At 57.4% G+C, this 27,698-nt stretch overlaps 1 protein-coding gene across 1 annotated transcript in view; it reads left to right on the top strand.

Annotated features, from left to right (window-relative positions):
* ZFYVE28 (zinc finger FYVE-type containing 28) overlaps positions 1-27,698 on the top strand; it is a 112,198-nt gene that overhangs the window by 28,386 nt on the left and 56,114 nt on the right. The window lies entirely within an intron of this gene.

Genomic DNA, 27,698 nt, shown 5'->3' with positions numbered 1-27,698 from the left:
CAGCACAGGTGGGGGAAGTGGAGGTGGGGCTCTGGGTGCGCCTGGCTCCCTCCACGCTCTGTCGGGACTCCTGCTCTGCCCTCTGCACATTTTAACGGGACAGAACCCTTTCCTGTTGAGCTCAAAGTGTCAAGCGCCCTGCTGTCCGCTTCCTCAGCCGAATGTAGAGGGGGTCTGGGTGGGCCGGTCCTCGTCCCTGAGGGCTGCTCTTGGTCGCCCGGGAGTGGCGCTCTGAGACCTTCACCCAGTACCGTCCCGTCCAGCACACATGTCGGCTGTGCAGCTTGTTTCTTTCTCTCAGTAAACTCAGATTGTCAGCTGAGCGGGAAGGAGGCATCTGGGTGGGTCTCGGGACTTTGGGCCAAGTCCCTCCTGCTCTCCCAGCCTTGGGTGGCACCGGGATGGGCAATGTCCAAGCAGTCTCGTGGACACTGGGTCCCCGGCGTTTTCTCTGCCTGGATTTTCCCCACCGGGTAGATGTGCTCGGGGTCCTGCGTGCCAGGCCAGGGTGTCCGAGGGGCCTCTTGTCTCTGGGCTCGTCGGTTCTGCTGTCTCTCAGCCTTCCATGAGGCCAAAACCCCCAGATCCTTTCCTGGGCAGTTCTGAGGCTGAGATGAGCGAGAGCCGGATGACCTTGCTGTGACACCCACTCTGATGGACACTCACAGATGCATGCCTGTTCTAGCGGTGTGGCAGCTCTGTCAGCCGACCGAGGGGGCCACCACGCCCACGCGTGGAGCCTCCAGCCCCAGTGGCCCCTGAGTCTGAGGGTTCTCTAAAGGTGACCAGCCTGCCCTGGCCAACACCCAGATCCTAGCATATTCCTCCCGGATGAGCCTGGGCCAGGTCCAGGGGGTAGGCCGAGGGGGGACATAAGAAAAGCAGACAGGAGTGGTGGGGGCAGACCCAAGGCTGGGGAGGGGAAAGCTGAGCACAGATGGGGGAGAGAGCCTTGGGGGAGGGGCGGGCCCCGGGGGGGGGGGTAGCAGACCAAGGAGGGGCAAACACAAGGGGAAGAGCCAAGTTGGGAGGTTTGCTGGGGGGGCAGCCCCAGGAGTCATGGGAGGAGGGAGGTGCCTGTATGAGGTAGGGGCACTCAGGAAGGCTGGGGAGGGGAAAGCTGAGCACAGATGGGGGAGAGAGCCTTGGGGGAGGGGTGGGCCCCGGGGGGGGGGTAGCAGACCAAGGAGGGGCAAACATAAGGGGAAGAGCCAAGTTGGGAGGTTTGCTGGGGGGGCAGCCCCAGGAGTCATGGGAGGAGGGAGGTGCCTGTATGAGGTAGGGGCACTCAGGAAGGGGTTGGGGAGGGTTCAAGGAGGTGAGGCCAGCCCGTTCCTGCAGGGTGGGCAGAGGCTTGCTGTTCCTCCTGGTCATTCAGAAGAGCCCCAGCTACCCTCCATCAGAGAGCCTTCCCGGGTCCCTGTGTCCAGTGTAGACACCCAGCCTTTCCCTCTAGTAGACAATGGCCGTGTCCACCAGATGCACTGAGAACCGGTTGGCACCCTGGTCCAGGCAGAGGCCTGTGGCTGCGGTTTCTGTTCTGATGGGACTGGATCCTGGGAGGCTGCTTGGGAGGACGGACAGGATCCTCCAGGGTCATCAGAGGGCAGTGTGCTGGGCTGGGAGCTCACTGTTCAATGGGCGTGGCCTCTCGGTACCAGGTGTGAATGCAAGGGGAGAAAGCAAGGAAAGAAATTGTGGGTTGGGGGGCAGAGAGAGACGTGTGGGCTCAGCGACAAGTGAAGAGCCATTCATCGCTCCGGCCAGGGATGTGCATGCCCCCCACAGTGTCTATGGGGACACTGAATCATGCATATGTGGTGGGAGACCCCAAAACTCCCCCTTTGCAAGCTCGAGACCCTCTGACAGCCCAGTCCTGCCCACCCCTTCCCAAAGATCCAGATGGGTCCTTCCTCAGTAAGCCGGGAGCTGGGAGCACAGGGAGGGCTCCCCTTCCACGAGCCTGAGTGAAAGAGGGGGAGCATGGTGTCCTGAGAGAGCTGGACAGCAGGGCTGGGTAAAATTGCCACAGGAGGTCAGAGGCTGTGTCCTTGCCGGGAGGGCTCAGCTGAAGGTGGTGGGTGCCCCCTCTGCCCTTTGCAACAGTGGGCTGGATCCTTGCCAGGTCAGGGCCTGGAACACTAAAGAAGCCCCAGGGAGGCGGCGTGGGTGATCCCAGCACTGCTGGGCGCCATGTTGCTGCTGAACCCAGGGGGCCTGCAGCCTGTGGGGCCTGGCCCTGTCCCCGGGGCCCTGCATTTCTGCTCCAGTGATTGGCATTCCGTGGCGTTGAGGTGCTGTGACACGCACTCAGCACACCAGGGATTCTCGCGGGGGTCTTCTGTACTGACCCCAAACACTCCAGCTTTGGTTGGCAGAGAGGGTTAAACATCAGATACCTGTCCTCTCTGTCATCTGCTGCCCGAGGATCCTTTCACCCATACTTATCAAATCAGTACTTATCTGTCTTAAAGAGAAGCAAAGTCAAGTCACCGCCATGTTCCTTAAAAGAAAATAAATTCTCGATATGTTAAACGTTTCCCTGTAGGGAAAGAAATCACAGAGAAGTTGGAAGACTGCGTTCGCAGCTGTGGCTCTGTCCCACGGTAGGAAGGTTCTGGGAGCGTGGGCACGCTGCAGGGAGACACAGGGCAGAGGGAGAGGCAGCCCACGAGACCCACAGCTGTGTCCCCAGAAAGCTGCCACAACGTTGGAGGACAGGTGGCAAAGTATTGGTGACAGGATAGCAGGCACACTGTTGGCTTTAGTAACATGAAAACTGTCACAACACCTCACGGCCCGCAGGACAGCTGCTTTCAAGGGAGCAGAAACCGACAAGCCTTGGCGAGGACGTGGGGAAACTGGAAACCCGTGCACTGGTGGGGGTGGGGGCAGGAAAATGGTGCAGCCATGTGGAAAACAGCGTGGAGGGTCCTCAAAAAACTAAGCACTGAATGAGCCCACGGCCCCGCAGTTCCACATCTGGGTAGGTTCCCTGAAGAACGGAGAGCAGGGTCTCGGACAGGGGCCTTGCTCAGTCCTGTTGCTCTAGAGCATTTGGGAACCCCTAATTTGGGAGATGTAAGCAGGGACACGCATGCATCCACTGTTAGAATTCTGCTAGGGACGCGCTCTCAGGAAACGCGTGGAGAGACATGCACGAGGTTGTTCGATGAGGTTTTGTTCGCAATGGCAAAACACTGCACCGCCGGCCCTTCAGAAGCTGCTGAGGGGTGGGGTTGGAACGTAAGCCACGCCGCGTGGCCTCGGAGCGTGTGCGGCGTAGGGAGCCGGTGAGAAACCGTGGAAATACGGCTGTTGTTACAAATATGTGTGCAGGGTGTGCTGCGAAGTCATTCGGGGTGTGCCTCAGCGCTACCACAGTGTCCCCGGTGACGGCGATTACGCATAGTTTGTGTTTTCTCTGTAGTTGTGTGTGATTTTGAAGACCGTTTTATACCAATCATCTATTCTGTATATGAAAATTAGGAAACATAACGGAAAGACTTTAGGCATTTCTCATTGTCCATCATTCATCTCAGCTCCGATCAGGGGCTGTTGTACCAACGAGGCAGAGCCGGGTTCCCCCAAGAGGAGGGCTGGTCCACTCTCCTGCAGCACCTGCCTATAATGCTCCGGGGGGTCTGGGCTCAAAGCCTCCTTAGGGTGGGGCTCGCTCCCCTCTGCCCCCCGACCCAGCCCACGCCCTCCCCACCAGCTGCCCCACAGAGGTCAGGGTCATCTGTTTGCTTGCAATAGGCTGGGCATTGTCCTAGAGCTGCTGGCTTGGGGAGCAGGGGCGCCTGGGCTGTGTCCCCAGGGAGCTCTTCAGCCATGGTGGGGTGCCTCAGTGGGTCCGTCTGTGACTCGGCCTGCGGGGCTGTGCCAGGGATGGCCACTGGGCTGGTTTTGGGGAGGGTGGCCGCCAGGCTTGCCTGGATGACGTCTGTGAGGCTCTGAGGTCTGTCAGGGTTCAGTTTGTTCTACCCCTTGGGTGTGTGCAGGACAGACCCCCCGAGTGGTCAGAGGTCCAGGACCGACCTGTCCCTGTCACACCTGGAAAGCCATGTTGCTGTTGACTCTTCGCAAAGAGTGGGTTTAGATCGGCAGGTGTCTTTCTCTAAAAGCTCTGGGTGAGTGAGGGGTCTCTGCCTCCTTTGCCTCTGTTGAATTAAAACATTTTTCCCCCCAAGAGTTAATTCAGTCATTCGTTTGTTGACAAATCTTGATTTTGTTTCTCCACGCTCCCCCTGTGACCCTCGAGGGTTTGGGCTGTTCCCTCCAGGGCTGCTGTTCCACGGGGCCTCAAGGGGTGGGCCGCCTCCTGCTCCGGAACCACCAAGGGGCTGCTCCGCCTCTGCTCCCCACTGCACTCGCCTTCTCCTGTTCTTGCTTGGACACCCCTGACCTCAGACTGCACCCCCAGCATTGGGTGACTTTGAGTGGCAAGTGCTTGGCACCGTTCTCCCTCTGGGTGGGGTGGTTATTTGCCTCTGACCCTTCTCGGATAACGGTTCATCCATAGGGTCCGAAAGCTCTCAAAACTGTTTTCTACAAAACCAGCTTCCTTTTCCCTGATAAAGGGGATTCCTTCCAGAAAGTTCCTTCTGGCAGCAGTGCAACCTGGGCTCCTCAGAGTCTCTGAGGATCCGTGGGAAGGGGCTCTGTGCAGCTGACTTGTTTCCGGGTCCTGGCGGCCCTCTCCACCCCCAGGGTCCTTTCAGGAAGCTGCTTGTGCTCTGCCAGAGCACGGCGCACAGGCCGCCACCCAACGCCATCGCACCTATGTGCTGGTGCCGCCAGGAGTGGGAGCAGACTATTGTGGTCTCTGGTGAGGTGCTCTGGATTCAGATCTCGAGAGGGACAGTGAGGGATGACATCCCGTGTGGCGGCCTCGCCCTGTCCATCCTCCGTGTGGAAGGAGGACTGCCCTTCGCTCCTTCCTGGGGACCCACATGTTGTACTTCTCGGTGACACCGAAGTGTCGACCCTAAGAACGGGCAGCACACCCTTCCTCAGACCCGGGGTTCCCACTTCTCTGACGTCAGTAAAACTGAAGGAGGGCATAACGGAGATTCTCAGCCTGTAGTTGTCTACAGCCCGTCCTGCTGACTCAGGGCGAGAGCAGGTGTTCTGGGCTCACGCAGGATCGAGCAGGGGGAGCGGCCTTGCCACTGGAGCCAGCCTGCCGAGGTAGGGAGCTGCTTACCCGTGGAGACACTGGCCGTGGTGAAGAGCCCAGCGCGTTTCTAGTGGCACTTGTCCGTGGAATGGTTGTTCACCAGGACGTGTCACGTGCTTGTGCCATTGGGACCAATTGTATACTGATACTCGTGGCAATGATAACTCAGTCCAGAAGAGACGTCTAAAACTCAGTCTTACGGTCACGGGAAATTTTTAAAAAATCCTGTTTATATATTTACTATTGCAGATATGTGTGACAGGCACAAACATGTGTTCTGTGCAGATAAAACAACAGGGAGAAAGTGTTGTGGAAACGCGGACTCACGAGGGCGAAGGAGCCGCATGTCTGCTTGTCTGTGCTCAGGTGTGTTTGCGGGTGAGGCGGTCACGTCGGGGGACTGTTTGGAGTCCATGCGGGATGGGGTCATTTTATCGTTAACAATTACAATTTATTGGCAGCCCAACCTCCGTAATTTTGTAAACTTCAGCTGGACATTTTAGCCATCGAAAAATTTTAGCCATTAGAAAAACCAGGCTTGGTTTTTCTGGATTCTCGTAAGAGGAGAGAGCTTCCACTGTGGGGTCCTGGCATGGGTGGGGGCGTCCCAGCGGCTGCAGATCCATGCGGTGCCCCCCCAAGTCTGGACAGACTCTGGGGTTCTGAGATTTCCTTTATTTGGTTGGTGAGGAAGCTCCAAGTCCCGCAGTGGATGTTCTTGGATCTTTGAGGGTCCTGCCTATCCCTGGAGAGCCCCCCCTCACCGGTTCTCTGTTTTCTGGCACAGGGTCCACGGCAGGACTGTGCACTGTGGGGTCTCGGCCATATAACCAGCCCCCACCCAGTGCCCCTCCTCGTAGGATGGCCCCCAGTTGGGGCAGGCCTTGGCAGGCAAGCCAGGCAGGGGGCCCCACAGGTTCAGGGTGACCATCTGCCCCCGTGGGCACCTTCCCAGCAGCTCCCCGGGATGCCCCAGAGCCCACAGATAACCAGGATCAGACCTGCCCCACGGAAGAAGAGACCTCTGCCCAGAGCCCCTAGCACCGGCTCCTAATTCCCACTGTTGGGGGTCTCGGGTGATGTGGGAAAGGTGGGTAAACCCTGCAATTGCCTCTCCTGTTTCCTTTGGAAGAATCAAGATGCACGGCGTGAATGAGCTCTGGAGGTAGAGTGTAAGCCTCTGAAAAGACAGTCGTTTTGTCTGGCCCCGAGTTGCGGGCTTGAATGCGGGCCTGGAGCTGAGCCGGGTGGAAACGTAGCTGCCGGCGCATGGTGGGCGTTGCCTGGATTTGCTCATTCTGCAAACGTTGGCACAGCTTCTGCTGTGTGCCGGGTCCCGGGCACCGATCGAGGAGCACATGGACGTGGTCCCTGCCTTCTCGCACCTCACAGGCAACTGGGCACGTGCCAACGGTCAGTTGCACGATCAGTCTATGGCGTCAGTCCAGGAAAACAGGATGAAGGGATGTGCAGAGCACCTCCCGCGTGTGGGAGCGTGCAGCGCTCCCCAGGGGTCCGATAAAGCTCTCCTAGGAGTCGGGGCAAGAGAATGGAGGAGAAAGACTGACAGAAAAGCTCCATTTGAAAACAAAATAAAACAAAACACCACATGCACCCCAATGTTCACAGCAGCAATGTCCACAACAGCCAAACCATGGAAGGAGCGGAGATGCACTTCAGCAGATGACTGGATAGAGAAGCTGGGGTCCATACATACAACGGAACATTACTCAGCCATCAGAAAGGATGGAACTGGAGGGGATGATGGTAAGTGAAATAAGTCAAGCAGAGAAAGACAATTATCACATGGTTTCATTCGTATGTGGAACACAAGGAACAGCATGGAGGACATTAGGAGAAGGAAGGGAAAAATGAAGAGGGGGGATCAGAGGGAAAGACAGACCATGAGAGACTACGGACCCCGGGAAACAAACTGAGGGTTTCAGAGGGGAGGGTGGTGGGGGGATGGGCTAGCCCCATGAAGGGTATTAAGGAGGGCACGTATTGCGTGGAGCACGTATTGCATTATACGCAATGAATCATGGAACGCTACATCAAAAACTAATGATGTACTATATGGTGACTAACATAACATAATAAAAGTAAAGATAAATAAGGTCTGTAAGTAGAGCCAATGCTTTACTATAATTGAGACTGAAAAAAAATGAAGTTTTCTTGATTATTTGTGAAAAAACAACACACACACACACACACACACACACACACACACACATACACACACAAAAAAACAGCAGCTGGGACTTTCCCCGAAGGGAAGAAAAACGAGGGTCCTCAAGTGAAAGGAGACGGAGTTTGAAGCAGGAGAAACAACACGAAATCCCCTGAGACGTGTAAAACTTTGAAACATGAAGGTGAAAAATCTCAGAAGTTAACAGAGAAAAGACAGGGTGACTGTAAAGACAGGAAAAGCCTGACAGATGTCTCTAACGGTGCCCGACCGCAGACAGAGGAAGCGTGGCCCACGGTGCGGGGTCCCACCCCGGGACGGACTCCCACGCGGGGCAAGGCACAGCCGCTGCCCGGGCACCCGACGGTGAGCTGGCCTAGTGTGCATTCTCACGGCCCGGCTTGTTCTTTTTTTTTTTTTTTTTTTTTTAAAGATTTTATTTATTTATTCGACAGAGAGAGACAGCCAGCGAGAGAGGGAACACAAGCAGGAGGAGTGGGAGAGGAAGAAGCAGGCTCATAGCGGAAGAGCCCGATGTGGGACTCGATCCCGGAACGCCGGGGTCACGCCCTGAGCTGAAGGCAGACGATTAACCGCTGTGCCACCCAGGCGCCCACGGCCCGGCTTGTTCTAACAGAGCTCGTCAGCAAGACGGAAAGGGGTCTCGCAGGGAAGCCAGGGGATAAAAGGAGTAGCACTGAGGCTGGACATCGGTTAAATGTCGACAAATGTAATTAGCTATTGATCGTTGCAGAAATCGTGTGTGTCTAAAATAGAGGGAAGGGAAGAGCCCCCGAGCAGTACTGTCCTGCAGAGATATGGCACAGGCCTCAGCTGCCGGCCTGTGTGTGATTTAAAATTTTCAAGTAGTCACATTAAAGAATACATAGTAAAAAGAAACAGGCAAGATTAATTTTAATAATACATTTTACTTAACCAAATAGATCTGAAGTATTACTATCTCATCGTGTAATCAACATACTAACCAGGAGATGTGTACATTCCCACGAACGTCTGTGAAGTTGGCATGTTGGCCACACTGACGGCACGTCTCGACCCAGAGTGGCCCCGTTCGGGTGCTCACCAGCCCTCTGTGGAAGTGACTGCCGCTATGAATGGTGGGGAGCTGGACGGCGAGCACAGAGGGAGGGGCTCCGGCTGTCCTCTGCCTGGGACAGCAGGTGATGGCGGCACGCCTGTGGCCCGGGGCTCACGCTGTGTGGTTCCCTGGAGATCGGAAGGCCCAGTGTTGGGGAGACAGCCCTGGTGTCTCATCCCACAGGGAAGATCACTGTATGGCCACCGAGTCATGACTGCATGTGGGTTCAGAGAGTGGGTCATTTGCTGTCCAGCTTGGGGGAGAGCCAGGCAGGTCTCCCCGGGAGCCGCCAGGGTGACCGGCCCCGGTGATTTGGGCCTTGTTGGAACTTACCACCCTATTTGATACAAAGTTGCTTGAAATGAGTAGGGATGACTTCATATAACATTTTCCTGTAAAATGGCAGTTGGGACAAGAGAAAGCCCTCTTCCTCAAAGCTTCTGGAGAGCCACGGTGACCCCTCCTCAGCTTGCCACAGCAGGCGGAAGGGGCGTGGAGCTCCGGGCGCGGAGGGCAGTGCCCAGCTCACGGCAGATTCTCCTTCACGTTGGTGGGCTAGATGTCAAGGCACTCGGAATTGCGTTTTGTGAACAATGGAGAAAGACAAAAACTTACCGGGGGAGTTCTGTTCTGGAAGCTCAGAATCTTCCGTGGGAGAATTAGACCCGCTGTGTGTCCACTCCCCCGTCTGAAAGCTTCCCTGGGTCTGCCAGGCCTGCTGGTGCCCTGCGTGTTCCGCACCAGCGGGGCAGGGGTGTGAAAATGGGGCTCCTGACGAGCTTGACAGAAGGAAGTCCAGGCCTGCCCAGATGGGAGCGCAGCCCTGGGTCTGCCCCGGTGCTGACGGGGATGTATTTTAAATTCCGGATTCGTCCCAGAGGTGCTCTGGGCATCCTTCCCCGTGAGCGCACGAAGACCCACTTAAAAGCACAGATTCTGACCTGTGTCTCGTCTTCAGAGTCTCAGCTGCTGAACGGTTAATTGAAGACGTACGTTTTTGGAGAGATCTTTGTATCAGTTATGATTTTCTGTATAATTGCACTCGGTTGTCCCTGCGGCTTTTTCCAGATGGAGGGCTGAGCCTGTGAACAAGAGAGATGCGGGGATGGACTGTGCATATATCATACTTTTAGGGTAAAAACACTGCTTTTTGCTCTTCTTGAAGACCTGTGGGTAGGAGGGGCCTGGGGTGGCGTTGGAGCCGTCTCTAGTTTCGAGGAGGCAACGAGTACATCTGTGTTTTTGAGGGGTTCGGTGAAGACCCCGGTGTGCCGCCCGAGGGTGCGTTTACCGCTGCACAGGTGGGAGAAGCCGTGCTTGGGGCGGGCGCGCTTGAGGATTCATTATGTGCCCCAAGTCCCGTGGGCAGAAGACCAAGAGGTTAACAGTGTTTTGGTTCTGGGAGATGTTTACTTTCCTGTTTAGTTTTCAGAATTTCTGTACTTTTTACCATCAAAAATAATATTTAAAAAATATCTTGTGTTCCGTATGCTTTATCAAGGCGTGGTCGCTCTTTAAGAAGGGTTGAGCGTAATTGGAGAAGGCCGCTCGGCCAGCCCCGAGCCTTCCGTCACTGTGGTGGGTTGTTGAGGGGAGGCACTGATCCCCCCCAAGTGTCCGCGTGGAGGCGAGGGGTCTTCTGTTGCTCTGGTGTGGTTTTGTCGTCCCCTTGCCGCCCGTGGACCCGGGGCAGCTCTGCAGGTGCTCGGACTGCCTGGCACTGGCGGGAGAGGCCTGGGGGCCGTGCACATGGGTAGGTGCTGGTCCAGGCTGCTGGGCGGGTCAGCCTTGGGGAGAAGCCTCAGGGAGGGCGGGCTCTTGGGAGTGAGAAGCAGCCCTGCCCCAGATGGGTGCCAACCCTCACCCCTCCTGAGATCAGCCCCAAGGGTTTAACCTGCCAAAATCCGGGCAGCCCCGAGATATTTGCTCTCTGCCTTCATGCGGAGGGGAGACAGCTGGAGACACTGGGGTTTCCTTGTTGGGTGACTTCCGGAGTCCAGGCCAGGCCGGCCTGCCCACACATGCCGCCTGTGGCACCTCTTCTCCTTACTTCCCGCAGCACGCTGCATGCTAGGGGCACCAGGGAGGCCTTTGGTGCTGTTGGGCGATGTTTGGGATGAAGACATGGACCTGGAGGGGCTGGGGGAACAGTGAGGGTAAAGGCCTGGAGGCTTGACTGTGCCGGGCATGCTCGAGGGACAGGAGGAGGTCTGGGTGTTGCAGCCCGGCGAGAGGGGCAGGGCCAAGGCATCCAAGGGGCACCGTGGGCAAGCTTTGGCTGCTGGCCCCCCATGGGCTGGGGGTGCAGCGGAGGAAGGGGCAAGGGGTGGTTGGGCAGCATGCTTTGAAGGCACAGCCCATGGGGTTTGCTTGGGGTGGGGGTGAGGGTGGGGGTGAGGGTGAGAGGGAATCCACCACCCCCTAGCTCACACGACCGAAGCTGCCTCTGCCGGCCCCTACTGAACCCAGATGCCCCACCAGGGCCACTCTTCCCAGCCTGAACCTTGTGCCCTGGAGGGTTCCTCTTGGTCACGCGAACATGTGACAGTAAATGAAACATTCCTCTTTGGACAGGACATGTCCCCGTAGGGTACGTGCCTGCCTTGGCCTCCTTCCGCACACGGGCCGCGTCACCACCATAGGCAGGCCAAGCCTCAGAGCCGCCCGCCCGCCCTCCTTCCTCCGTGCCCCCATGCAGTGGGCCTGTGGGCTGGGGCGGGGGTTCCACAGGGTTCCACATGGCTGCCCAGCCCTGGGCCATGCTGGGGACCCAACCCTGATCCCGCAGCCCCAACCTTAGTCTCATTGCTGAGCAGGCAGGACTCCTCACATCCGGGGGACCCAGGGGCTGCCAGCTGTTGGGTCGAGGACCAGCCTGCCAGCACGGTGTTCCTGGGGGAGTGGCATCAGCAGCCCAGGTCAAGGCTTTTCCAGTTCTGCTTTGGCCCTCAAAGACAGAGTGTTCACCTGCCTTCTGGCCCGCTCTGGCCCCAGGCCTCAGGGGTGGGCCCACCGTGGGCTTCAGCCGCGGGTGGGGTCAACTAAGGCACCCCCAGGGGCCATTCCAGGCGTGAGGGGTCCTGCTGCTGACCTGCTGCTTGTGACAGACTCAGGGGCTTGCCCTCCTCCGGGCCAGTACCTCAGGGTGTCCCCAGCAGAGGGTGGCACCTCGATGGGCCCTCTGGCCTCCATGCCGAGTGTTCCCCCAGGGCCTCCCAGGTTGGCCCCTGCGCCCCCTGGGTGACCCCAGGCAGCCTCTCAGCCTAGGCTTCCCCGGGCTATGATCTTGTCTTCGAGGTCCCATGGTTGACAGGAGAGCGAGAGGGTGGGGCTGGCCTGTCACCTCCGTCCCCCTACGGCCACGGCTCTGCCTTGTGTCACTTGGTGCAGTTTGCGTGGCCTGGAATTGTGGATACACAGACTTATACCTGCTTACTGTGTGTCGTCTGTTTTGTCTGGCTTCAGTTCAACCCAGATATGTTGAGATCACATTGTAGCTCCGCCCCTCTTGTTGCCAACGCGAGCTCGGCTGTGCGGACCGGCCCACAGCTTGTCTGTCTGTCCGTGCTCACGGTGAGCGATGAGCGGACGTGTGGGTTCTTCCCAGGCCTTCACCGCCGGGGATGAAGCTTCTCTGTGCGCTCGCACACACAGCTTCGTGTGGACGTGCACTTCAACTCCCGGGACAGCTGGGAGCCGCACGCCTAGTTCACGCGGCTGGCGAGCTTTTCAAGAAGCTGCCAATCTGTTTCCCAAAGGCTGGACCGCTGCGCACCCCCCACTGGGGTAGAAGGTTCCAGGCGTTCGGCGCCCTCGCCAACACTTGGTACAGTCAGTGTTCAAACTTTAGCCATTCAGAGGGGTGCGAGGTGGCCGCTTATGGTGGCCTGAATTTGCATTCTCTCAATGACCATGACGCTGAGCAGCTCTTCACGCTCATCGGTCAGTCTGTAGGTCTTCTTTACGTAAGTGTCTGTTCAAATGTCTGCCCGTTTTAAAATCAAGTAGTGGTCTGGTTTAGCTGTAAGCGTTCTTCCTACGTTCTAGATCTTAGTCCTTCAAAATCTACACGTTTGACAAGTATGTTCTCCAAGTCTGTGGCCTGACTTTCATTTTAACAGGGTCTTTTGAAGAACAAGCTTTTTAATGTTGATGAAATACAATTTATTGATTTTTTTCTTTTACATAGTTCACGTTCTCTGTGAGCTAGTGACGAACACTTTGTCAAGCCTAAGAGCACCAAGATTTTTCTACTTTGGGTTCATTTTCGTGTATGTTAACAGGTAAGGTTTGAGGATCATTTCGTGCCTGTGGCTGTCCGATTGTTCCAGCAGTATTTCTTGAAAAGAGTCTCTTTCTCCATCTAATTTCCTCGGTACCTTGGTGAAAAATCAATTGCCCATGTATGTGTGGGTTTATTTCTGGACTCTGTTCTGTCGGCTGAAACCATCCCGGATATACCCAAACACCCACAGGGGTGGGCCCCGACTGGCCTAGTTCTCCAGCCCGATACCTGGTGTACAGCTGTTGGTTAGGTGTATATAACCAGGTGGTTGAACTTGTGCGTGACAAACCAGTCTTGGGAAATCAGTCTGAGCCCTTGAGGAAGAATATTCCACACATCCGAGGGAAAACCACTCTTTGTTTGCTGATCATTCTGGTTTTGGATGGTTCTGTTTGCCCTTTTGACCCTACTCTGCCACCAATTCTCCTGAGCCCCTCAGGTGGGCCCCTGCTGGATGAGGCCTGAGGTCTCATGCAGATGCTCTTCCTGTCTGCCTCTGGGATGGCCTGGCACTTGGGGTCCCGGGACCTTCCGGAGGCAGGCTGGCCTGTTTGCAGGTGTCCTGGGGCAGGCACCCCCCACAGGGCCCTAAGCAGCACTGCCACAGTGAACAGAAGGCTTAATGGAGATAATATCCTCCCTTCTGAGTGAGTCGTGCACTTTAGCCCTATCCCTGTGTCCCTCTCGGGTGTTCTCCGCTCTGGGCCAGCAGGATTCAGGTGCAGGGCTGTCTCCCTCCTGCAGTGACAGATTTGTCAAAAGAGAGTGCCCAGACATGGGGCAGCGCGCGTCCTCGGAGGTACCAGGAGGCCCCCAAGTGTGAGCTGGCTGAGAACCGGGGACACCCCTGTTCGTGGGCTGGAGCAGCCAGGAAGTGCTGCAAGGCCTAGAACCCTGGTCATTTTCACCTGGGCTCTGGGGCAAGCTGTGCCCAGGGCAAGTTCACAGGATACATGGACTGAAGTTGGAAAAATGAAGAACTTCTGAGTGCCTCCAACATAGCCATGACGAGGTGAGCCCCCTCCCTGCTGGGCTCTGGGGCATTCAGGTAGTTGGGGTGTGGTGCAGGGCGGGTACACTCCTTTTCCCCGGCTGCGGTAACCAGATACCACAAAGTAGGTGGCTTAAAACAAAGGAAATTCATTCTTTCATGGCTCAGGAGACGATAGTCTGAAAAAGGGTTCGTCCTCCAGAGGTTCTGAGAGAGAATCTGGTCCTTGTCTCTTCTGGATTCTGGGGGCTCCAGGCATTCCTGGGCTTGTAGACACCTTGCTCCGATGTCTACCTCTGCTTCCCATGGCTTCTCCTCCGTGTGTACCTCCCCTTCTCTTGTAGGGACACTTGCCCTTGGATGTAGGGCCTAACCCCAATAATCCGGATGCTCTCATTCCAAGATCCTACCCTCCTGCCATCTGCAAAGACCCTTTTCCAAAGAAATCACATTCTACGTTTTCAGTGGACTTCGAGGGCCACTGCACATGGATAGGAACCATTTCTGGGGTCCCAAGGCAGGTGATGGGAAGCACCTTTGCCTTGCCCCAAGGATTCCCTTTATGGCAAGTAAGCATGCTCCCAACGGTGATGAAGGTACCACGCTGCCCGGTCCACACCTGCCTTTGGCTTTGGCTTTGGCTGTGGCAGAGGGACCCTCGTCCCAGCAGACAGAGGCCCAGTCTAAACCGCGCACTTACGCAGCTGTGGGACAGCAGATCTGTTCAGGCCAGAGAGCGTGACTGCCTTCCCTCCTGTGACTCACATGCAGAATGACAGCATGCTGGGAGGAAGGACAGCAACAGAGGAGGCTTACAAAGGGCCAATAAGCACGGAAAAGGAGCTGCACATCTTCACTCAGCAGGGAGACGCAGATCAGAATCCACGGAGGGGGCGCCCCCCGCCGCCCCTGCCACGGCTGGAGGCTGGAATCGAAGTCACAGAGGCCCCCAGGGGGCTGCTGAGGCTGTGGAGAGAGCGGGAGCCTCAAACACAGCTGCCGTGGGATCGTGGGATCGTGACGTGGTGCAGCCGCTTTGGAGAGCAAGCTGGCGGTTCCTCAGTGTCACCCAGAGTTACCGTGTGACCCGGAACTCCCCTTCTAGGTTTATGCCCAAGACAAACGGAACACTCACGTCCACACAGACACATATTCATAGCAGCATTATTCACCGTTGCCACAAGGTAGAAACAATCCATGTGTCCACCAACCAATGAGTGGAGCGATCAACAAGATACGGTCCGTCCACACAGTGGCAGGCTACTCACCCATAAAGAGGGCTGACATACGCCACAACGTGGGTGAACCTGGAGAACGTGCGGAGGGGAAGGAGCCACACACAAACGGCCACGTCTTGTGTGATCCATTTGCACGAAACATCCAGAATAGGCAAATCGGTAAAGACCGTAATCAGGGGCCAGTAGAAGGATGACTGGTAATGGGCGTAAGCTTTCCCTTGGAGCGATGGAGGCCTTCTAAAATTAGTTCACGGTGATGGCTGCACGAGCCCGTGAATATACTGAAACCCCTGAGTTGCGTACTTTCACTGGGAGGATATTAAGGGATGTGAGTTATATCTCGGTAAAACTGGTTCTAAAAGCCGGGATTATGCTCTTTGGGAAGGGGCGGCTGGGCTTGTCGTCCTGACCCGTTGGATCCGCTTGTCCACAGACCTTCCCCGAGCAGCACCACCCGCGTGGCCCTGAGTGACGTGTGGTCAGAGGGCCTGGGTCCAAGCTGGCAGAAACCACGCGGGTTCTAAGTCCTTGGGTCCCTCAAAGTGGGGCAGTCCAGGGGGCTCCAAGGGGGCGCATTAACCCCACCTGCTCAGCCAGGGAGACCTCCCTCGGTGCTGGTTTCTGGTGATGTCCTGTCTCTTAGGTCCTCCCATTGGGACACCCCTTGGGATTCCATGTTCCTCCCTGACCAGCGTGCTCCCAGGACCCAGGTGGGGCTGGCCCTGGACGAGGCTCCCTACAGGTGTGGGGTCAGCCTCTCCCAGTCCACTTCATGTCGGCCCTGCTGATATGCCTGGGACTGGGGGACACTCATGGGCCTGGGCCTGAGCTGACAAAACAGAGATCAGGGTAGCCCAGCTGCTGTCATAACCCACCTGCACTACTACACTTGGTCCCAAACCTGGGACCCCTGTTTGGGCCCTTTAATTGGTCCTCTGTTTAAACGAACAGGCTCAGTTCACCTGTGTTCAGATTTAGTCAGTCACCTCAAATTCTTTTTGAAGGACAGGATTCATAAACAAGCAATTTAAATTTCTGTTTCCCTTGGGTAGATTCCCTCCCGTCTAGAAGCTGAGAAGACTACAGCCCCCCGCCCCCGGCCCGTCTGGTTCCTGGGCTGCTGTCAGCCAGGCGGGCCGAGCCCAGGACTCTGTCCCAGCAGTAGGGGTACAGGAGGGGGCGCCCCCGGGGCTGCTGAGACAGTGTCCCATGGTTGCTAGCAGCGTGGGGGCAGAGGTGATTGTCATCCTAGCAAGTTCACTATTTAATAGTCAGTTTTGAAAATAACATGTATTTGAAAGAAAGTTCAGAACGGATCTTCTGCAGTTTACAGGCAGCTGTCCGGTGCGGTCTGGGGGCACAGAGCGCACCTCCCTCTCCAGATGGGCCGATGCCTGTGCCCCTGCCCCCGCAGTTACAGAAGAGCTTCTCCATGGTCCTGCCGGAGCTACGGGGCGTAACCGCCAGCCAGCGCTCCTGCCGCGGCATTCATGTGTATGCTGCTGGACCGTGAGGTTCGCGATTTCGTTTTCCTTCTGAAAACCATTCACTGGACAGTCAGTTATCTCCAGGTGCTGCGTCTGGTTTGGTGTGCAGACCAAACACTGCAGCCACGGCCCATGTGGTCACCTGGGGTGTTGCAGGGTCTCACCCCTGGCTGCTCCCTCTGGAAGAGGGGTGTCCCAGCCCAAGAGAGGGCAGTCTAGCCTCCTCCCAGGAACATCTCCCCCGGCAGTGTGGGTCTGTCTCGTGATGGGACTAGAGCATGCTTCCACAGGCTTTGTGGGGCCCCTGGCCGTGCCCCCAGGGCAGGGACCCTCTGCAGTCAGAGGGCTTTCTCCTGAGCCGTTCCTCTGTCGCCCTCCAGAGTGGCCCGCAGCGGGGAAGCGGCCCTTGCAAGGTGACCCACTTGGCTGGGAGATAACAGGGAACTGGTTTATTGGGTGTCTAAACTGGTCCTGCAATCTTGGGTTTTCAGGGCACTAATTAGCAGAACACGTGGTAAGTGGCAGAGTACTGGGCTCGCCTCAGGGAGGCCCACTGTCGGCTTTGCTTAAGGAGGTTCTTCTAAAACATCATTTGGGGCAACAATGGTTATGGTGATAAAAATACCTTAAACAAAAATTTAGTGAGTTCAAAACTCTGTCTCAGAACTGATGTGTGAACATCTTAGGTATGAGTAAGATTTCATGACTACTTCTTGCTGGGATACCTGGAGCCCAGATGTCATTACAAGTTGCCGCTGCCATCTCTCTGAGAGGATGTGGTGTGCTCCCTTGTGGGTGTCCAGATTCCGCCTGGGGACCCTTCTTCCAGGTCGACGTGCTGGGGAGCGGTTCTAGAACCATCTTTGAATTCACGGGGAAGTTGGGCTGTGTTATGTCCGCTCGCCTTAGTTTCCTGAGTGTGAGTTATACGCCGTCTGAGTGCTGTCCCTCTCCTGCACCCCTCCTGTGGAGGGGGACCCCTGCCCATGTCCGTCCAGACTTCTTCTGCAGCTGGCTCAGCGGAGGTCTTCTGGTATTGGGGTGACTCTCCAAGCTCTCTGACCCACACTCCTGCCCAGGCCTACAGCAGGAGGGCTCAGGAGGGTCCTCCCCTGGGCCCCCCAGGAACCCCGCCCATCCAGCCAGCACTCTGCCATCTTTGAGCCAGAGTCGGGGAAGGGGGTGGTGGTGCTTGTCACCTATTCCAGGTGTCTGAAGGGTCAGGGATTAAGGGAGGGACCTGGAGCAGGGAGAGGCCAGGGCTGGCAGGCCCGAGGTGGGTTGCCGACTGGCCCAGACGCCAGCCTGAGTCAGAAGACGGCGGTCACACACTCCTGGTCACACGCACACCAGCCAGAGGCAGCGAGTAGTGTCGCATGTGTTACGTGAGCCCGAGTGAGAGGGCGCCAGCGTCCTGCCCTCCTGCACTCCTCCTGCCACTCCATTCACTATCTCGGCCTCATAACCCTCCCACGTCGCTCTGTCTGGACATCACCGACCTCCCGGCCTCCGTGGCAGCCCAAGGTTCCACCCGCTGCTCACTTGCAGCTGTTGCTTCCCGCGAAGCTGCCCGCTGCCCACGCCGCACCCCAAGCCCTCCCTTCCGGGCTCACCTGGACACCTGCGCCCGGTCCCCTTGCCCCCGATACCCGGCCCCTGAGCCTCAGTGCCCCGCACCCACCCCCCATTCCCTGCCTCTTGTCCCCAGTGCCCCGCACGCCAGCCCCCGATGCCCCGCCGTGGTGCCCCTCACCCCAGCCTCTTGTCCTAATGCCCCACATCCCAGCCCCCAGTATGCCGCCCCTGTGCCCCTGCAGTCAGTGCCGCGTGATGTGTCAGCCTCCCTAAGGAGCTCGGAAAGACACAGGGGCACTGAGCAGGAGGCATGTCCCAGAGCAACCCCTAGTGTGCCTGTCTGGACCTGTCAGCCAGAGATCCAGGGACCAGGTTTGGGGGAGGGGTGTCTCCTGCCCTTGCTGTGGGTCCTTGCCGCCTCCTGGGTGCTGAGGTTCCCCACGCGGCTCTGTTGGTTGGACGTCGTGTGGTCAGCTGTTTTGGGAAGGTGCTGTCCTGTGGAGAGCTCAGGCCACTCTTGGGGGATGATGCTATCAGGAGTGATGTCATTGTTTGGCTTACTTTTTATCACCCTTGGCAGCTTCCACTACCTTTGCTTTTACTGGTACCGATGACTCCTGATGACTCCTTACTGAGTGTCTGCTGTGCCCCAGGCACTTGCCAGGTACTCCATGTGCTTTAAGCCCATTTTGCAAGTGACAGACTGAGACATGGGTACCCACGGTCACCGTCCAGTGAGTGACCGAGCTGGATTTGAACCTGCAGCCACCCTGCACCTGAGCCCAGCACATTGCTTCTACATTCTGGGCCCACCTGGTTCGTCTTGCCATCTTGGGTACACACTCTTGCCCATGCTGCTGGGGGCCCTTGATTCCTCCAAATGCATTATCAGAACAGCGTGTCTATTACTATACCATAGAGATAAAATATTTATTGATGTCAGTCATCAGTCTTTCTGGGCAAGCGTTTGGCTGTGCCCTCGAGACAGCACGGTTCTGGGTGGACTGGCTGTGGCCACCACACAACTGAGGACAGGCCGTCTGTGGCTCGGGTTGGGCTGCAGGCACATGCGGGGCCCGGCTGACCAATCACTGGGGCCTGCGCTGGGTAGGGTGGTTCCTGGGCTTCGGAGATGATTTTCTGGCTACAGCCCAGGATGGGGCCAGCCTCCTGGAGTGGAGGCTTGCTCCCTGGGCATTCAGAGTTGACATGTGCTGTCATTGCACGCTGGCCCTCCTGGACCCTGAGCCACTGACCTGAGCCTGGTGGGACCCACCAGCTTTCTATCAGGGACACATGGTGGCAGCCCAGGTGGCAACTCTGTGTAGCTCTTGCTCTTAACCCCCAACAGGAGCCAGTAGGGAAACTGAGTGATGGAAAAAACCCATCCTTTGTCAGGGAGGCAGAGTGACAGGTGGGGCTCCTTTTTGAATGTGTGATCCTGGGTGGATTTGTGAACCTCTCCCCGTGCAGATTGGGGAATAGCCCTCACCTCCTCTGAGGCGGTGTTGGGTTATGGAAGTTAGGTGACGTAGTTCTTTAAAAAAAAAAAATTTTTTTTTAAAGATTTTATTTATTTATTCGACAGAGATAGAGATAGCCAGCGAGAGAGGGAACACAAGCAGGGGGAGTGGGAGAGGAAGAAGCAGGCTCATAGCAGAAGAGCCTGACGTGGGGCTCGATCCCAGATCGCCGGGATCACGCCCTGAGCCGAAGGCAGACGCTTAACCGCTGTGCCACCCAGGCGCCCCAGGTGACATAGTTCTTGACGTTTTTCTCTGTGATCCATCTGCACCGAGCTCTGCCCACCAATACCGAAACCATGGAGGCTTGTCATCCTCCTCGAGTCCCATCAGGAAGCAGCTGGCCACCAGGCATGCTGGACCGGGGCGGGGGGCCACAGGGGTGGTGAGGTGCCTGGGGCTCAGCCCCACACCGAAGCCTGAAGGCCAGGAAGGGCAGGTTCCTGAGTCCTGGGAGCAAGCAGAGTGGGAGGGCCAACCAGCAGCAGCTGTTGCCAGTCATGGGGAGGGGTCCCGCACAGGACAGAGCCTCTGACAGTCCCACCTGGTGCCTGGGCGTGCTGTCTGCAGCCCCCAGTGGAGAAAGCAGGCTGTCGAGTGGGGATGGGCACAGGAGTAACCGGCCACCTGTCCTGGATGAGCCAGAGGGCAGGGCTGCTGCCATGTAACAGCAGGAGTGCCTACCTGTTTGGGACACCAGATCTGCGGAAGGGTGGCTGGTGTCTGGGGCCTGGCCATCCCGGGGTGTACTGATGGAGGCAGGGCCAACTTTGGGGGCATGGGGCATGGGACTGCAAGTCGGCCAGACCTTGGTGGGGCCAGAGGGTGGTGCAGACCTGCAGGAGGGCCGTGGTCCATGTTTGGAGGCAGTGAGGGGTTCCGGGCCTGGTGCTCCGTGGTTGGTGGCTTTCCTTAACAGTGCAGTGTGGTCTGGCCGCTTCTCTTGTGCCCAGGGCCTGAAGATTGACTGGCTGAGTTGGGGCAGGGGGCACCACTGAGGAGGAGCAGTCAAATTCAAAGTGCTACAACTGGGGGCTTTTCTCTGCTTTCTTTGCAGCATTCTTGGATCTGTGGTGTTGCAGTGGGGGGTCCAAGGCTTTACTGGAAAGCTGGTCCAGATGAAGCCTACCAGGGGTCCGCTGAGGTCTGGAAGGCTCTCTTCTGCTGAGTGTTGGGGTGGTGGGGGGCACATGGGGTGGTCTGTCTTGGGAACGAGCGTTGGGAGACCAGCTCACGTCCTGGGACAGCCGCTGGGAAGAGGGTGGAGGGTGGTGGGCAGGGGGCTGGGACTCCCCACGTGTTACCTGAGCTATGTTCCATCACTGGGCTTACACTGAGGGTGTGGGGGGCTGGTTCTTTCTGGTCTGGCCAGTTCGCCTGTCCTGCCATCTGTCCTGCCCACCTGTCTGGCCATCTGCCTCATCCTCTTCTCCTCCCTGTTGTGTAGCTTGGCTGAGGCTGGGTGGCTGGCGCTCTGGAGTGAACAGGGGGCGTCCCTGTAAGGCCCTCCCTCTGCAGTGCTCACCTCTTAGTTGGGAAGCAAAAGGCGTGAAAGGGATGGGAACCCGCACCACACTTATTCCCCCCTCTTTCCCACAGGATGCCTGAGGGTCCTTAGTGTGAGCCCTGGGTCTACTTTGGGCTCCATCCTGCCCAGCAGTGTGACTTTGGCCGTTCCTTTTACTAAGCTTTAATCTCTTCATGTGGGTGCCCTGCACGGGGCTGGGGGTTCCTGCCCCTCAGGGGAGGCTCCCAGCTCATGCATTCTGCTCCAGTCCAGCCAGCCAGGAACTGTGGGATATGCGCCAGCACCATCGGGGCCTGACTCGGCAGGGCACCCGGAGGCAGGGCTGAGTTCACCTCCGCCTCCTGCGGCCTGTGCCCCCTCCCACCCCACAGAGCGTGTTTTGAATGAAGAAGTAATTTCATCAACTTTACAGATTTAGTTCTGAATTAGTCACTGTGCGCACTTTGACTCAGTACTTCTTTCTTGCACGTTTTCTGTTCACGGTCACTTGACCTCCGAAACCAGACGCTTCCTTCGTGAGCTTAGTTTTGTCTTCTTGCAACTGTGAAAACCTCCACTGTCCTGAATTGATTTTGAGAAAATATTGACACAGTATGCCAAAAAAGACATTCCCACCGAGTTCTAAATCATTACCATTTTTATTCCAAAATAGAGTTCTTATGCATACAAATTGGTTCTCTTTGTTGTGGACATTTTCCTTAGGGACGTTTAAATCTTAATTTAAAATTGAATTTTAAAGCGTTATAGAATAAGGCTGGCTGAGTCAGATCAAAGAGAAAGACAACTTGTCACGCCCCTGAACGCTCGCTCTTCCACCTGCGGTCGGCCCTCCGCGCTAACTTGAGGGTGTTGCTGCCCTGCGGGCCGAGGCGGTGTCCATGCTGGGTGTCCAAGCAGCCCCCGTTCTGCAGACTCTAGACACTCAGGGGAATGGGGCGCCATCATTTCTCCTTCGGATTCGGCTAATCAGCGCAAATGGAATTTTGTAAGTTGTGTTCATTCATTTCCTGGGATCCCCCCCACCTGGAATGTTTGTCTCACGCAGCACCTGGGGGCTCCAGGCGGGTCCGGCCGACTCAGGGCGCACAGCGGACTTCTGATTCTTCTGTGGGCAACAGGCCCAAGGCGGCTGGAGCGCTAGCCCAGGGTGTGGCTGAGATTTTAAAATAGCTCAGACCTTTTGAGTCTCAGGAACATAAAGATAACCACCAACTGTAAACAGTTTTTCTGAATTCTCTTACTCTGTTGGACGTGTGTTTACAGCTCTCTTTTGGCTGAGGGACAACACCTCTGTAGGTCTGGTTTTCGGGTCTGTGATTCACTGGAATCCAGTTCCCAGGCAGCAGATTCTGCCACACCTGCCAGCTGCCCCGGACTGGGAAAGCGCGGCTGTGAAGAGGTTTAGAGCCCGCGTAGCTCTGGGGGTGTACTCAGTACTGGGTGCTCCTGTTCGCTTTTCTTGTGCCTCTCCACACACGAGCACGCACGGGCAGACACACCTCGCAGTCTCCACACACGAGCACGCACGCGCAGACACACCTCGCAGTCTCCACACACGAGCACGCACGCGCAGACACACCTCGCAGTCTCCACACACGAGCACGCACGGGCAGACACACCTCGCAGTCTCCACACACGAGCACGCACGCGCAGACACACCTCGCAGTCTCCACACACGAGCACGCACGCGCAGACACACCTCGCAGTCTCCACACACGAGCACGCACGCGCAGACACACCTCGCAGCTCCACATGGACGCACGTGGTACTTGTTTGTTACTCTCTCCAGAACATAGAGCAAGACCTGTGTGTGCGCGTGTGCACGTGGGTGTGTGCACGCATGAGCTGGGGGCCACCCAGGAGACCCTCTTGAAGCTCAGTCCCCTCCTGGGTGCAGGGAGGGGGACGGCCAGGTGGATGGGAGCATGTGAGGGGCAGAGCTTTATCTTCCTGGCAGCGGGCACCACGGCCATCAGCAGGCATTCGTGGACATTCGGTTGCTGCTGCCACTGGCCGAAGCTGTAATTCACTGGAATCCGGTTCCCAGGCAGCAGATTCTGCCACACCAGCCCCGAGCAGAGGGTGTCGGGCTCACCTGAGCAACCGGTGTGAATATTGGGATTTGAGGTCTGCTTATATGTGGTGAGGTTTTTACTGCCAGAGCAAAGGCTGATTCTGTTATTTTCCGAACAGTTTTGGGCATGGCCCCCTGCATCATGCCCTCTTTCTCGGAGCAGAGACTTAGCTTCCTGGAGGTGTCCTTATCCAGTGCCCTAAATTCAGTCCTGGCCTGTTTGCTGGGCCAGCTGGTGTCTTGCCGGCAAGCAGCGGTGGACACTGCAGGAGCAGGTGCAGGGAGGGCTCTGTATCCCCGGCCCTGGTGTGTGTTGACCAGGAGGGCTCCAGGCCAGCTCCGTGGGAGGCTCTTGGTCACAGCGAGGTGTCCCCACTGTGCCCTTGCTCTCCCCGCCCTCCTACCCCCATTGCTGTGAGGGGAGCTGGTGAGTGTGGGGCCATAGGGAAGCCAGTGAGCTGTGGTGACTGGGATCAACTCCTGAGCAGGGTGTCAGGTGCCCAGGCTCACCGCCAGCAGAGTCCAGCATATGTCATGGCCAGCGGTGGCCTCAGCCCCTTGCCACAGCCCCTCTCTGAGAAGGGATGGCCCCTATGTACCTGGTAACAAGGTGCTATTTGGGGCATTCCCCTCCTTCCTTAGGACAAGGAAGTGGTACCCAGGGCTGCCGGAAGGGAAGCTGGCAGCCCCCAGGGTAGCTGGGTCACCATTCTAGGGCAGCTGCTGCTGCTTTTTTTTTTTTTTTAAGTTTCAGAGGTAGAATTTAGTGATGCATCAATTGCGTATAACACTCAAGTGTTCATCACTTCACGTGCCCTCCTTAATGCCCATCATCCAGTTACCCCATCTGTCTACCCCTCTCCCCTCCAGCAACCCCCAGTTTGTTTCCTGGAGTTAAGAGTCTCTTATGGTTTGTCTCCCTGTCTTATTTTCTCTTGTTTTACTTTTCCCTCTCTTCCCCTATGATCCTGTTTTGTTTCTTCATTTCCACATATGAGTGAGATCATCTGGTATTTGTCTTTCTCTGACTGACTTAGTTCACTTCGCATAACACTCGGGCTGCCTCTGAGCAGCAAAGAGCAAGGCCTCAGGGCCTCATCTGAAGGTCAGTGGCCTCCAGTCAATGGCCCCGAGGCCACCGCCACCCCCTGCCCACCAACACCACCATTGCCCCTCCCTGGGACTCCGTGCCCTTGGGGGAAGGGCTGGGAGAGGCCTTTGGAGAATCACTTTCCATACCCCCCCCCCCCCCCCCCCCCCCCCGGTCAGTGGAACAGGAAAGAGGCAAAAAGTATTGCCCAGCCCCTGACCCCAATCCTGTCCCTGGTTCATCACAGAGGGGACCCTGGTTACCCTCCTAGGTGTGATGGGAACCCGGGCAAGTCAGCGGAGCCCTCTGAGGGGCTGCATCGGCTCCTGGGACCAGAGAGGTCATGAGATGCTGGGACACCAGTGGGGGGTGGGCAGTCTGGGTCTGCCTCACCCAGGCCGTGCCCTGACCCCTGCAACCCTGGCAGAGTGCTGGGTGAGTGGCTGAAAGAACAGGCTCTTCTCCGATCCTCTGCCGGACAATCCTGGGAAAGTCCTCCCTGGCCCTGCCGGTCACATGCCCACCTCCTGGGCCAGTCACCTCGGCTGGGCACCCGCGTCCTGGGTCTCTGTGCCGCATCTGGGGGCTCCTCCCTGGACCAGCACGGAGAGCTGACTGAGTCAGGCACTGAAGGACCAGACCCCTGAGCCGGGAAAAGCCGCCGTGGACTGGCCACACACGGGAGGGGGCGGAATGCCAGGGTGGCGGGGAACCCTTTTGGTGGGAAAAAAAGGGCCACCAAAAATTATGAAAATAAGTTACTCTACATTTAACGAGATGAGGTTATAAACACAATTGTGTGCCAACTTCTGGGTCAGCCGTGCCGGGTATACGCACGTGATTTTTCCAACGATCTGAACACCTGCGTGATTTGGCGTCTTTCCTTTTCCTTTGCTGTTCTCTGTATGGTCATGAAGAACAGACTTACAAGAATAGCTTCAGGGCTCCATCACTCCTACTGAGGGTTTCTCCTAATCCTGGAAACTCAGACCTAAGGGAACAAGCCATGCCTGCCTGAGGCCGGAGGGAGCAAGAGCAGAATGGTGTGTGAGGGCAGCAGGCAGGTGTGTGAGGGCAGCAGGCAGGTGTGTGAGGGGAACAGAATGGTGTGTGAGGGGAGCAGACTGCTGTGTGAGGGGAGCAGGCCAGGTGTGTGAGGGGAGCAGGCCAGGTGTGTGAGGGGCGCAGGCCGAGTGTGTGAGGGGAGCAGACTGGTGTGTGGAGGGAGAGGCCGGTGTGTGAGGGGAGCAGGCCGAGTGTGTGAGGGGAGCAGGCCGAGTGTGTGAGGGGAGCAGCCGGTGTGTGAGGGGAACAGAATGGTGTGTGAGGGGAGCAGGCCGAGTGTGTGAGGGGAGCAGCCGGTGTGTGAGGGGAACAGAATGGTGTGTGAGGGGAGCAGGCCGAGTGTGTGAGGGGAGCAGCCGGTGTGTGAGGGGAACAGAATGGTGTGTGAGGGGAGCAGACTGCTGTGTGAGGGGAGCAGGCCGAGTGTGTGAGGGGAGCAGCCGGTGTGTGAGGGGAGCAGGCCAAGTGTGTGAGGGGAGCAGGCCAGGTGTGTGAGGGGAGCAGGCCAGGTGTGTGAGGGGAGCAGGCCAAGTGTGTGAGGGGAGCAGACTGGTGTGTGAGGGGAGCAGACTGCTGTGTGAGGGGAGCAGACTGCTGTGTGAGGGGAGCAGGCCGAGTGTGTGAGGGGAGCAGGCCGAGTGTGTGAGGGGAGCAGCCGGTGTGTGAGGGGAGCAGGCCAAGTGTGTGAGGGGAGCAGGCCAAGTGTGTGAGGGGAGCAGGCTGGTGTGTGAGGGGAGCAGGCTGCTGTGTGAGGGGAGCAGGCCAGGTGTGTGAGGGGAGCAGGCCAAGTGTGTGAGGGGAGCAGACTGGTGTGTGAGGGGAGCAGACTGCTGTGTGAGGGGAGCAGACTGGTGTGTGAGGGGAGCAGACTGCTGTGTGAGGGGAGCAGACTGCTGTGTGAGGGGAGCAGGCCAGGTGTGTGAGGGGAGCAGGCCAAGTGTGTGAGGGGAGCAGGCTGGTGTGTGAGGGGAGCAGACTGATGTGTGAGGGGAGCAGGCCAGGTGTGTGAGGGGAGCAGGCCGAGTGTGTGAGGGGAGCAGGCCGAGTGTGTGAGGGGAGCAGCCGGTGTGTGAGGGGAGCAGGCCAAGTGTGTGAGGGGAGCAGGCTGGTGTGTGAGGGGAGCAGACTGATGTGTGAGGGGAGCAGGCCAGGTGTGTGAGGGGAGCAGGCCAGGTGTGTGAGGGGAGCAGACTGGTGTGTGAGGGGAGCAGACTGCTGTGTGAGGGGAGCAGACTGGTGTGTGAGGGGAGCAGACTGGTGTGTGAGGGGAGCAGACTGCTGTGTGAGGGGAGCAGACTGGTGTGTGAGGGGAACAGGCCGGGTGTGTGAGGGGAGCAAACTGGTGTGTGAAGGGAGCAGACTGCTGTGTGAAGGGAACAGGCCGGGTGTGTGAGGGGAGCAAACTGGTGTGTGAAGGGAGCAGACTGCTGTGTGAAGGGAACAGGCCGGGTGTGTGAGGGGAGCAGGCTGGTGTGTGAGGGGAGCAGACTGGTGTGTGAGGGGAGCAACCTGTGTGGAGGGACAGGCTGGTGTGTCAGGGGAACAGACTAGTGTGTGAGGGGAGCAGGCCAGGTGTGTGGTGGGAGCCTGGCCGGGTGTGGAAGGGGAGTAGGACGGTGTGTGAGGGGAACAGACTGATGTGTGAGGGGAGCAGACTGGTTTGTGAGGGGAGCAGCAGGTATGTTAGGGGACTAGGCAAGTGTGTAAAGGGCGCAGGCTGGTGTGTGAGGGGAGCAAACTGGTGTGTGGAGGGAGAGGCTGGTGTGTCAGGGGAACAGACCGGTGTGTGAGGGGAGCAGGCTGGTGTGAAGGGAGCAACAGGTATGTGAGGGGAGCAGACTGGTGTGTGAGTGGAGCAGGTGGGTGTCTGGATGGAGCTGCAGGTGTGTGGGAGGGGCAGGTTGGTGTGTGGAGGGAGCAGGGAGGTGTGTGGGGCAGCAGGCTGCCGAGGCTGGAGTAGAGTGGTGAGCGGGTTCAAGGCTGTCTGCAGGCCCATCAGGGGAGCGGGACACCCAGGTTTTGCTGGAAGCAGGGTGAGAGGAGAGCCCCTGAGGAAGGGGCTTCCTGCCACAGAGCATTGGCATTTTCTGGCATTATGGAAGCTGGGCTGAAGGCGGAGAAGATTCTAGAGGGCAGAGCAGGGGTTGGCAACCACTGATGAGGCTTCATTTGAGGAAATTGTGTTGTGTTAGTCTGGGCCACTTCCTTCACCTGCTGTCTGTCATTGCAGTCTCATTTCATGAATAAAAACTACTTATTCAGAGCCATTGCAGCCTGGACCCCACTCTTCATGAGCCCCTCGTCTGTGAGTCTTCCCACCACTGGAAGCTTTGGGCCTGGAATCTGGCTTCCTCACAGAATTTCTGTCCTCTG

The sequence above is a fragment of the Ursus arctos genome, unplaced genomic scaffold (assembly GCF_023065955.2).
Source record: "Ursus arctos isolate Adak ecotype North America unplaced genomic scaffold, UrsArc2.0 scaffold_9, whole genome shotgun sequence".
Classification (NCBI taxonomy): Eukaryota; Metazoa; Chordata; class Mammalia; order Carnivora; family Ursidae; genus Ursus; species Ursus arctos.
This window is presented reverse-complemented; position numbering and strand designations above follow the sequence as displayed.